Here is a 12,478-nt window from a genome sequence, read left to right as displayed (position 1 = left end):
GAAAAATTCTTAGCGGTTGAGAACATGTCACTTTTCCTGTTTTCTTTAGCTGAAACTAATTAGATATGTTATCGGTGGGTGTAATATTGTGGGGCAGAACTGTGTGGGTGGGGGGGGCATTACAAGCAAATGGTCTTTTGATCACATTGGTGAGGTTGGATCTCAAACCACCAGCAATTTCTAAAATTAAAGCAGCTCTATCGCCAGATTTTACAATACCAATAGCATGTATTACTGAATAGATAGGGTGAGGCTGTTATACTTACTTTGAAAATCCACTTTTTGAATGTCTTCATGAGGCTATTTGGTAAAATACGGCAAGCCTTCATGAACATTAGAGCAGAAGTCTCCGAACTCACTGGACCATCAAAAGAATGAGACAATTTGAATTTGATAGTCAAACCAATCTTTGTTCTTTCCCTTGAGATTAGCTGCCTCCAAAGCGGTCAGTGGCTTACTCTCTCCATACAGGACATATGCATGATTGGCCAAACTGAGCGTGCATGAGTATGGTGGGATAAGGAGAAATAGCCATTGGCCGAACAAGTCCTCACATAACAGTTATCTAACGTCTGATTTCTTTATTCTATAGCGGAACTGTCACGCAGGGTGTGAGAAACACTTTTTGCAACACAAATGGAAGAGGGAAAGGGAGCCGAGACTCTAGGGAAAGGGGGGAAAGTGGAGACCTGCTAGGTTGATCTAGCGTCACCCTGTCTCCCCTAACGTCCCTGTATTGGCTCTTAACCAATCGCCGCACGCGTGCCTCGCCCTGTCTTTCCCTGGCGCTTGGCTCAAGCTAGGGAAGGGAGGAGATGAGCACCAGTCGATCTCCACTAAACACTATAGACAACAAGGAAGGACAAACAGGGGAAAAGTGCTTAGCTTTAGCTGACTCCAGACAAATGCACAAACATGTCCTCAAGCTCCAGAGAGGAAAAGGTACTGATCTTGGTAAGCCTTCACAAGGAATAATGAATATCACTGGCACCTCCCTCTAGAACACACCAGGTATTTATACACCCAAGCCAGGGAGTTAATTAGCCAGAGGGAGGTAGCCGCTGGGTCCTAGAAACAGCATCTAAGAAGATGTCTGTAGTGCCAAATGTAGAGATCTCCTGCAACCAACTGCAGGGCGACCGTCTGTCACCTCTGACACACTCGTGACAGGAACATACCCACGAGATAACTGTTGGCTGACTGTTCGTCAGCATACAGCTATCTCTCCCGAATCCCCCTATACACATGAGCACCGAGCTCGGCCGAGAGAAAGCCTCTGCCAGAAACGGGAGAGAAGAGAAAGTTGCCAGTATCGGCTCACCTCCCGTGAAAACAGAATCGGACACTTAAGTCCCATCTGCCCGATCATTCTCTCATCAGAAATCTGTTTGGCCAAGTCGGGCGGCCACCATACATCTCAAATGACCGGTGGGTTTGACTGATTAATTGCATCACCCTGACATATCTGATATGGGGTGTGGAGAGGCGCAAATAGCACGGTGGGCAATACAGCTGCCAAACAACCGTATGACGTCCTATATAAGTGCATGTGTCTTATGAATAAATTCGCACCCTGAAGTTTTCCTAAAAAATCTGTAGAACATGGACAAACTCACAAGGTTTCCTGATGATTGCCTTGTCTCCTGTTATAGCCGGGCGTCTTGGCTTGTCATGTTCAGTCAGGAGTAATCTGTGCCAATCCAAGCTTGACCAATTATTGGACTTGGCTCAGCTTTTCACTGTGCCATGAGAACCTGGACCGGCCAGACGCGTATGAGGGCTTCCAGGAAAGTTTCCAGCTGAATTACTGCAATGAGAAACCTCCTAGAAGCCGAGTGTGGAGACAGAGATAACACTGTACAGAGGTGCCCTGTACGAGGGAAACTCGGGGTGGTTTATTCCTAAGAGGAACTTGTATCAACAAAGGCTTAATTATTTGTGTTTATTTTATCTCCACTGACCTGCGGGCGACTAAGACTTATTGGAGGGATTCTGACACTTACATGTGACTTCAAGAGTAGGCAATCACTTGGTAAAATGAGACGATAAGAATCATGAACACACTATGAGGTCATTGGTCATCAACCAACCAACCAGAGCAGTCAAGGTTTGGTTCGGTGACACCACAATATCTTGAGAATGTGGCGGAGATCGAAACTTTGGGCCAGTGTGATTTCTTCTTGAAGACACCATGGAAATGGAGGTTCCGGAAACTTTGAGCTTCGTCCAGTTGTTCGTCTGACAGCCATCTCAGCAGACTCTCCCATACACAAGCGCTCGTTCAGCCGAATGCGCCCATGTTCTCGATAGGAAAGCCGGTGGTGGCTTATCTCCGGGTGAATAATGTGATGGCGGTCCAAAATCAGCCACGTGCGATCAACATCTCTCCTGACCTGCGGCCCCATACACATCAGGCTGTCATGAACCAGTCGATATTGGGTTCAGCCAACATTAGTCTAACGAGTTTGGGGGCTTTAAATTCAGCTTATTATTTCCATTAAAATGGCTAAATGGTCTCCTTAAGAGGTACGGTTAGAGAGGACCTGTCACTTGCCGTAAACCTGTATTTGTTGTCTGGTGTAAATGCTGCTGTTCTCCTGAATCCGGCGCTGTTCTTCTTGTATTTGCGCCTCTCCACTCCTGAGATAGGCCTTTTATTTCCGGTGTACACTAGTACTGTTATCCAAGTGGGTGTGGTTCTCAACTCTTCTCTGTAGGCGTCTTCTTAAGCACCACACCCAGTTGGCTAAAACAACTGGATTTATATATGTGAAGACAAGGTCATATCACAGTAATGGAGAGGTGCGGGGACAAAAAAAAACCATAATCCCAGATTTACACCAGGTTAGAAAATTACATACTGGTATTTGTGGCATGTGAGGTGGTCTCTAAGGTAGAGATGCACAAATTTACAGAGGACAACTTCTTGCTGATGTAAAGCCCCCACATGACGACAGCACCTGTGTCGAATATACAGAGCTGCACATTACATGAGACTCCGTAAAGTCACAAGACAGTCACACTCTATTAGACCTGAATGGGGACCAGACCGTGGTGTAATGCTGCGTAAGGTCACCCATTCATTTTAATTGGTGGTGGAACGGTTCACATGAACATTATTATCTCATTTCTAGTCATTTCTCCAGAATTTTTTTACAAAAAGTCCCATTACAAAGGGTTGTTTATAAAGCCCAACATCAGTAGGGAAAAAACCTGACGTTTTACTTTAAGGTGATGTCACCAATTTAAGGATACACACCAGGTTTAGACAATAACTTACCAATCTGACCTGTGTGACCCCCACAATTGCACAAACTAGGCTCTGCACATTAGATGCACATGATTGACCTCCGCACAATTCACATGAAGCTGTGTAGAGCCCCATTCCTGGCATCCGGGGGTCACAGCGGTGAGACGTCAGGGGATCCGCAACTTACACACACAAAAGATAGTGATATGATTATTCTAGTCACTGCATATAAATGTATACTCCTAAGTATTGGGCCGCACGTCTTACATATCGAGTCCAGATGTGTCCTTCAGTCACATTGCCCCCAGGTGTATAACATCCGGCCCCTCGCTCCCCAGTGTATAACATCCGGCCCCTCGCTCCCAGTGTATAACATCCGGCCCCTCACCCCCAGTGTATAACATCCGGCCCCTCGCTCCCAGTGTATAACATCCGGCCCCTCGCTCCCAGTATATAACATCCGTCCCCTCGCTCCCAGTGTATAACATCCGGCCCCTCGCTCCCAGTATATAACATCCGTCCCCTCGCTCCCCAGTGTATAACATCCTGCCCCTCGCTCCCAGTGTATAACATCCTGCCCCTCGCTCCCAGTGTATAACATCCGGCCCCTCACCCCCAGTGTATAACATCCAGCCCCTCGCTCCCAGTGTATAACATCCGGCCCCTCACCCCCAGTGTATAACATCCAGCGCCTCGCTCCCAGTGTATAACATCCGGCCCCTCGCCCCCCAGTGTATAACATCCGGCCCCTCGCTCCCAGTGTATAACATCCGGCCTCTCGCTCCCAGTGTATAACATCCTGCCCCTCGCTCCCAGTGTATAACATCCGTCCCCTCGCTCCCAGTGTATAACATCCGGCCCCTCACCCCCAGTGTATAACATCCAGCCCCTCGCTCCCAGTGTATAACATCCGGCCCCTCACCCCCAGTGTATAACATCCAGCGCCTCGCTCCCAGTGTATAACATCCGGCCCCTCGCCCCCCAGTGTATAACATCCGGCCCCTCGCTCCCAGTGTATAACATCCGGCCCTCGCTCCCAGTGTATAACATCCAGCCCCTCGCTCCCAGTGTATAACATCCGTCCCCTCGCTCCCAGTGTATAACATCCTGCCCCTCGCCCCCAGTGTATAACATCCGTCCCCTCGCTCCCCAGTGTATAACATCCTGCCCCTCGCTCCCCAGTGTATAACATCCTGCCCCTCGCTCCCCCAGTGTATAACATCCGTCCCCTCGCTCCCAGTGTATAACATCCGGCCCCTCGCCCCCCAGTGTATAACATCCGGCCCCTCGCCCCCAGAGTATAACATCCGGCTCCTCGCTCCCAGTGTATAACATCCGATCCCTCGCTCCCAGTGTATAACATCCGGACCCTCGCCCCCAGTGTATAACATCCGGCTCCTCGCCCCCCAATGTATAACATCCGGACCCTCGCCCCCAGTGTATAACATCCGGCTCCTCGCCCCCCAGTGTATAACATCCAGCCCCTCGCCCCCCAGTGTATAACATCCGGCCCCTCGCTCCCAGTGTATAACATCCGGCCCCTCGCTCCCAGTGTATAACATCCGGCCCCTCGCTCCCCAGTGTATAACATCCGGCCCCTCACTCCCCAATGTGTAACACCCGGCCCCTCACTCCCAGTGTATAACATTTGGGCCCCTCGCCCTCAGTGTATAACATCCGTCCCCTCGCTCCCAGTGTATAACATCCGGCCTTTCGCCCCCAGTGTATAACATCCGTCCCCTCGCCCCCAGTGTATAACATCCGTCCCCTCGCTCCCAGTGCATAACATCCGGCCCCTCGCCCCCCCAGTGTATAACATCCGGCCCCTCGCTCCCCAGTGTATAACATCCAGCACCTCGCCCCCCAGTGTATAACATCCGGCCCCTCGCTCCCAGTGTATAACATCCGGCCCCTCACTCCCAGTGTATAACATCCGGCCCCTCGCCCCCCAGTGTATAACATCCATCACCTTGCCCCCCAGTGTATAACATACGGCCCCTCGCTCCCAGTGTATAACATCCAGCCCCTCGCTCCCCAGTGTATAACATCCGGCCCCTCGCCCCCCAGTGTATAACATCCGGCCTCTCATCCTGGGTGTATAACATCCAGACCCTCGCTCCCAGTGTATAACATCCGGCCCCTCGCCCCCCAGTGTATAACATCCAGCCTCTCATCCTGGGTGTATAACATCCAGACCCTCGCCCCCAGTGTATAACATCCGGCCTCTCATCCTGGGTGTATAACATCCAGACCCTCGCCCCCAGTGTATAACATCCGGCCCCTCGCTCCCAGTGTATAACATCCGTCCCCTCGCTCCCAGTGTATAACATCCGTCCCCTCGCTCCCAGTGTATAACATCCGTCCCCTCGCTCCCAGTGTATAACATCCGTCCCCTCGCTCCCCAGTGTATAACATCCGGCCCCTCGCCCCCCAGTGTATAACATCCGGCCCCTCGCTCCCAGTGTATAACATCCGGCCCCTCGCCCCCCAGTGTATAACATCCGGCCCCTCGCCCCCCAGTGTATAACATCCAGCACCTCGCCGCCCAGTGTATAACATCCGTCCCCTCGCTCCCAGTGTATAACATCCGTCCCCTCGCTCCCAGTGTATAACATCCGGACCCTCGCCCCCAGTGTATAACATCCGGCCCCTCGCTCCCCAGTGTATAACATCCGGCCCCTCACCCCCAGTGTATAACATCCGGCCCCTCACCCCCAGTGTATAACATCCGTCCCCTCGCTCCCAGTGTATAACATCCGGCCCCTCGCTCCCAGTGTATAACATCCGGCCCCTCGCCCCCCAGTGTATAACATCCATCCCCTCGCTCCCCAGTGTATAACATCCGGCCCCTCACCCCCAGTGTATAACATCCGGCCCCTCGCCCCCAATGTATAACATCCGGCCCCTCGCCCCCAGTGTATAACATCCGGCCCCTCGCCCCCAGTGTATAACATCCATCCCCTCGCTCCCCAGTGTATAACATCCGGCCCCTCACCCCCAGTGTATAACATCCGGCCCCTCGCCCCCAGTGTATAACATCCGGCCCCTCGCCCCCAGTGTATAACATCCGGCCCCTCGCCCCCAATGTATAACATCCGGCCCCTCGCCCCCAGTGTATAACATCCGGCCCCTCGCCCCCAGTGTATAACATCCGGCCCCTCGCTCCCCAGTGTATAACATCCGGCCCCTCACTCCCAGTGTATAACATCCGGCCCCTCGCCCCCAGTGTATAACATCCGGCCCCTCGCCCCCAGTGTATAACATCCGGCCCTTCGCCCCCAGTGTATAACATCCGTCCCCTCGCTCCCAGTGTATAACATCCGGCCCCTCGCCCCCCCAGTGTATAACATCCGGCCCCTCGCCCCCCAGTGTATAACATCCGGCCCCTCGCTCCCAGTGTATAACATCCGGCCCCTCGCTCCCAGTGTATAACATCCTGCCCCTTGCCCCCCAGTGTATAACATCCAGCACCTTGCCCCCCAGTGTATAACATACGGCCCCTCGCTCCCAGTGTATAACATCCAGCCCCTCGTCCCCAGTGTATAACATCCGGCCCCTCATCCTGGGTGTATAACATCCGTCCCCTCGCTCCCAGTGTATAACATCCAGCCCCTCGCTCCCCAGTGTATAACATCTGGCCCCTCGCCCCCCAGTGTATAACATCCGGCCCCTCGCTCCCAGTGTATAACATCCGGCCCCTCGCCCCCCAGTGTATAACATCCAGCACCTCGCCCCCCAGTGTATAACATCCGGCCCCTCGCTCCCAGTGTATAACATCCAGCCCCTCGCTCCCCAGTGTATAACATCCGGCCCCTCGCCCCCCAGTGTATAACATCCGGCCCCTCGCTCCCAGTGTATAATATCCGGCCCCTCGCCCCCCAGTGTATAACATCCGGCCCCTCGCCCCCCAGTGTATAACATCCAGCACCTCGCCCCCCAGTGTATAACATCCGGCCCCTCGCCCCCCAGTGTATAACATCCAGCACCTCGCCCCCCCCAGTGTATAACATCCGGCCCCTCGCCCCCCAGTGTATAACATCCGGCCCCTCGCCCCCCCCCCCAGAGTATAACATCCGGCCCCTCGCCCCCAAGTGTATAACATCCGGCACCTCGCCCCCCCACCCCAGTATATAACATCTGGCCCCAGGTCCCCCAGTGTATAACATCCGGCCCCTCGTCCCTCCCCTCCCGGTATATAACATCCGGCCCCTTGCCCCCAAGTGTATAACATCCGGTACCTTGCCCCCCCCCACACCAGTATATAACATCCGGCCCCTCGCCCCCCAGTGTATAACATCCGGCCCCTCGCCCCCCAGTGTATAACATAAGGCACCTCGTCCCCCAGTGTATAACATCCGGCCCCTCGCCACCCAGTGTATAACATCCGGCACCTCGTCCCCCAGTGTATAACATCCTGCCCCTCGCCCCCCAGTGTATAACATCCGGTCCCTCGCTCCCAGTGTATAACATCCGGTCCCTCGTCCCCCAGTGTATAACATCCGGCACCTCGCCCCCCCCCCCCCCCCCAGTATATAGCATCTGGCCCCTTGTCCCCCAGTGTATAACATCCGGCCCCTCGACCCCCCACCGGTATATAACATCCAGCCCCTCGTCCCCCAGTGTATAACATCCGGCACCTCGCCCCCCAGTGTATAACATCTGGCCCCTCGTCCCCCAGTGTATAACTTCCGGCCCCTCTCCCCCCCAGTGTAGAACATCCGGCCCCTCGCCCCCCCCAGTGTAGAACATCCGGCCCCTCGTCCCCCAGTGTATAACTTCCGGCCCCTCTCCCCACCAGAGTATAACATCCAGCCTCTCGCCCCCAGTGTAGAACATCTAGCCCCCTCCGCCATGCCGTCTGCCTTTACTAACATGTGACAGAACAGCCGGTTGTGCAGAGCTCACCGATACCAGTGCGGTCCTGTAAAAGGAGCCACCGGGGTAACAAGTCCGTTCATGACATTTCTTCTCTCCTAAATCTTCCCCCATCACCAGTGAGTGATATTATTGAGAAGTGGAAGGAACAGCAGAAACTCAGCCACGAAGCGGCGATCCCGTAACAATACAGAGCGGGGGGCCGAGTGCTGAGGAGCAGAGGGCAGAAAATCACCAACACTCTGCTGACTCCATAACTGCAGAGTCCAAACCTCCTCTGGTATTAACATCAGCACAAACAATGCGCCCCCACCAGGAGCTTCACGGCCAGGCAGCTGCATGCAGCCTTACATTACCAAGCACAATGCCGGGCGTCGGATGGAGTGGTGTAAAGCAGCCACTGGACTCTGGAGCAGTGTTCTGTGCAGTGATGGACGAGTCTGGGTTTGATGAATGCCAGGTGAATGTGACTTGCCCGAATGTGTTGTGCCGGCTGTAATGTCGTAGAGGAGGCTTTGTTTTTCATGGGTTTCATGGTTGCAGCTTTGTGGGAACAGTTTGTGAAAGGCCCGTTTCTATTCCCCATAACTGTGCCAAGCACAAGCTCCATAAATGCATGGTTGGGGGGAGTTTTGTGAGAATAAAAAAAAAAAAACTTAACCAGCCACAGAGACCCGACCTCCATCCCATCCAACACCAGCTGAATCTCCACTAGGAGAACCAGCATCTTCCCAAAACTAGTGACAAACTTTTGCTTCTGATGACTGTACCAAGTAAGACAGCCCATGTTACTTAAATAGGGAATTTTGAGGGCAAGGAATAATACAATTTGTACAGTACTGAGGAATATGCAGGCACTATATGTATACAGAAGAATATATACACACAGTATATAGTAAACTTGGCACACGGCTGGAGTAAGCGGCTGGAGTAAGCGAGGGGCTTGCTCCATTGGCGGGCAGCCACCAGGTGTATGCCGTATATAGAGAATAGCAAATACGGTATATAATAAATCTACCTGAAAATAATTAGAAGTGGGCCGCTGGGCATCGTCTGCACTTTCCTAATGTAAACCTGACAGACAGACAGGACTCGGCTATATAAACTAATGACACGGTGTATATACTGTATATACTGGGCACAGATCTCAGCCCTGTGTCATTAAAGATGCCAAAATGACTCCGACCACAAGAATGTTCCTAAGTCTTGATGATATTTTTAGCATTTACTGTGAATACGGAGATTCTGAAGGAGCGGCGCTCGTTATACCACCAGGAGGAGAATGAAAGCGGGACAGGATGGAAATTAAAATGAGGCCAATGTGATCGTTCACTATTTTGGGCTACAAAGAAATTCTAAAAAGGTAAATTGCGCCCAATAAATGTAATTTATGTATTTATAATATGGTAGTCGCTCTCACACAACCAGGGCTGATCGTGTGTTGGCTCGCGTCCTTTGCAGCACGTTTTTAACACCCTCCCTCATATGGTGTATGGTAATACAGTTGTAAAGACCACCATATTAGACATGGTGAAGATCAATCAGTTGCTCCAAATTCTTTAATGTCGAATCTGTGCACAGGTTCATCCTTGTCCACCCTCTTTTGAAGGGTTAGTACTTACTTTTGACCATCTTTACTGCTCACTTGCCATAGATATAATTTTTTCCCTGTAAATGCAGAAGTTCTCCTGAATCTGGGGTTGTTTTTCTTTTGTTTTTGGTCCTTTCCGTTCCCAAGATATGGCCCCCTCTTCTCTGTATGTAAATCTAGTCATTATCCAACCGGGTGCGGCATTTATCTTTCTCCCCCTCGAGTGTCTGAGGACCACGAATACAAACATCAGGAAACAATTAGGAATATTTAAGAAAATATCATGTACGATAAGTTACTCCATTTCTTTTTATTTTTTTAACACTTTAAAATGCAAATTAAAAAAAAAAAAGGTACAAGATGTATGTGTTCTTGTTCGGGTATGGAATTTTTTAGACGTGAAAAAAAAAATTTCCAAGAATCTGCTTCAGGAAACGCTGGATTTTTTGAGAAGGCTTTTTATTCCAGCAGTTGCTTTCGAAAGCTTGAAAACGCTTTTGTTTTTCCACCATGTTTTGTGACTTGACTGTGACAAATTTGAAGCAGACAAATCCGACAAAGTGACACGTCGCTTCTTTTTTTTTTTTCAGCTTCGAGTTTGTCAAGACGTTGTTGGAAAAAAGCGCGACGTGTGAGCAGCAAAACTGGATTCTGAATGAATAGGAAGAGCATTCGTGGAGCATTTGAGTGGATCAGTATCAAATTCCTCCCAAAAATTCAGTGTTAAAGCCAGCTGAGACCAGCACGATCCCGGGCGAGAACAAAGCTTTGTAGATCCTCCTTGAATGGAGTGGAGGTACGCCGCAAGCTCAACCTCCGTGCCATTCATTGACTATGGGACTGCAGGGAAATAGCCGTGGGATTCACTTTGCTCCATTCACGGTCTACAGAGCTGCCGAAGAAAGCAATTGCCGAGTTTCTGGGATCTCCCCTCCATTTAGAATGGGGGATCTCGAAATTTCAGAGCCTGGTCCTTTGTATCGCTGGTGGTCCTCCAACCATCAGCAAGTGATTCCCTATCGAATGTGTAGAGGAAAGCCTGTTATTTTGGAAGCTTATATAGGAGTATTTTCAGTGGTTTTTCATATAAAAATCTCAGTGCTATCAAACCCAAAAATTTAATAAATAAAAAAAAAGGTAAAAAAAAATAAATTTGAACAACTTGGCGCCGATTATATTTTCTGAAATATTCCTAATAGTTTCCTGATTGGGCAATGAAGAAAAATAAAATATGTTGCTTTGGCCCCAAATTACAATGGAGTATCACGATTATTTGCAGCTTAAAGAAAACAGATGCAGAATTAGCTTTTGCATCCGAGAGCCAAGAACCCCATTAATTCTAAGGGAGTGAGCAGATGGCAAGGAGGAGGAGGAGGAGGAGGGTGCAGTCTCCATGCCAGACCATTGAGATCCTCTAACCTTTGTCAAATAAATTTGGTTCCGGGACTGTGGAGTCAGTGGGGGGCGGATTTCACAAGGGCTTCAGCCAGCTGGGGACACCAGCACCATTTATTTTATTTTTTTACAGGCTTTAGCTTTTATATAGCTTTAATTTCACCAAATGAAAAAGATTAAACTCCTGTGGATACGTCTTGTAAAGCGGCAGGTGATGCACTGGATGTGGTGGCGTCTGGTCTACGGGCTGCCAAAGTCACCGTCTAGTCCCAGCCTTAGTCTCTCCTTCTGTTCTCAGCCAGGTGAGGGTGTGGTAGACCTAAATAACCCCCTGGGAGGACGAGTCCCACAAGCAGCATCTATCACTCATCCACAGGATAGGAAAACTCCTTTAACTGTTCTCTGGATTTTACTACTTTTGCATGATAAAAATACTTAAAAGGAGGTATTCCGAGTTTAGAAGAAATTATGACCTACCTACGGGACAGGTGATAATTTGAAAATTGGTGGAGGTTCAACCATAGTGACCCCCATAATAGGACACTTTCAACCCAGGTAGAATGGACCGGCAGTGCGTATGCTCAACCGCCGCTCCAGAGAAGCCAAGGACAGAGGTCCAGAAGTGGTCAAGCATACACACTACCACTCCAGAGAAAGCCAAGGACAGAGGTCCAGCAGTGGTCGAGCATGTGCACTGCCACTTCAGAGAAAGCCAAGGACAGAGGTCCAGCATTGGTCGAGCATGCGCACTGCCACTCTATTCTAAAAGAGATAAGAGTGCCCCGTAGTGGTGATCAGTGGTGGTCTCCGTCATCCAGAACTATTACCTATCCTTTGGAGATGCGATAGCTTCTTTATATATATATATATATATATATATACACACACACAGTACAGACCAAAAGTTTGGACACACCTTCTCATTTAAAGATTTATCAATATTTTCATGACTATGAAAATTGTACATTCACACTGAAGGCATCAAAACTATGAATTAACACATGTGGAATTATATACTTAACAAAAAAGTGTGAAACAACTGAAAATATGTCTTATATTCTAGGTTCTTCAAAGTAGCCACCTTTTGCTTTGATGACTGCTTTGCGCACTCTTGGCATTCTCTTGATGAACTTGTGGTCACCGGAAATGGTCTTCCAACAATCTTGAAGGAGTTCCCAGAGATGTTTAGCACTTGTTGGTCCTTTTGCCTTCACTCTGCGGTCCAGCTCACCCCAAACCATCTCGATTGGGTTCAGGTCTGGTGACTGCGGAGGCCAGGTCATCTGGCGTAGCACCCCATCACTCTCCTTCTTGGTCAAATAGCCCTTACACAGCCTGGAGGTGTGTTTGGGGTCATTGTCCTGTTG

At 50.3% G+C, this 12,478-nt stretch overlaps 1 protein-coding gene across 3 annotated transcripts in view; it reads right to left on the bottom strand.

Moving 5' to 3' along the window:
- The window catches only part of AFAP1 (actin filament associated protein 1), a 119,275-nt gene that overhangs the window by 67,344 nt on the left and 39,453 nt on the right, over window positions 1-12,478 (bottom strand). The window lies entirely within an intron of this gene.

Source organism: Phyllobates terribilis, unplaced genomic scaffold (assembly GCF_046119375.1).
Source record: "Phyllobates terribilis strain yellow unplaced genomic scaffold, ASM4611937v1 Scaffold_1__5_contigs__length_1240528914, whole genome shotgun sequence".
In the NCBI taxonomy this organism is placed as follows: Eukaryota; Metazoa; Chordata; class Amphibia; order Anura; family Dendrobatidae; genus Phyllobates; species Phyllobates terribilis.
The sequence above is the reverse complement of the archived record's forward strand: the minus strand, read 5'-3'. Positions and strand labels throughout refer to the sequence as shown.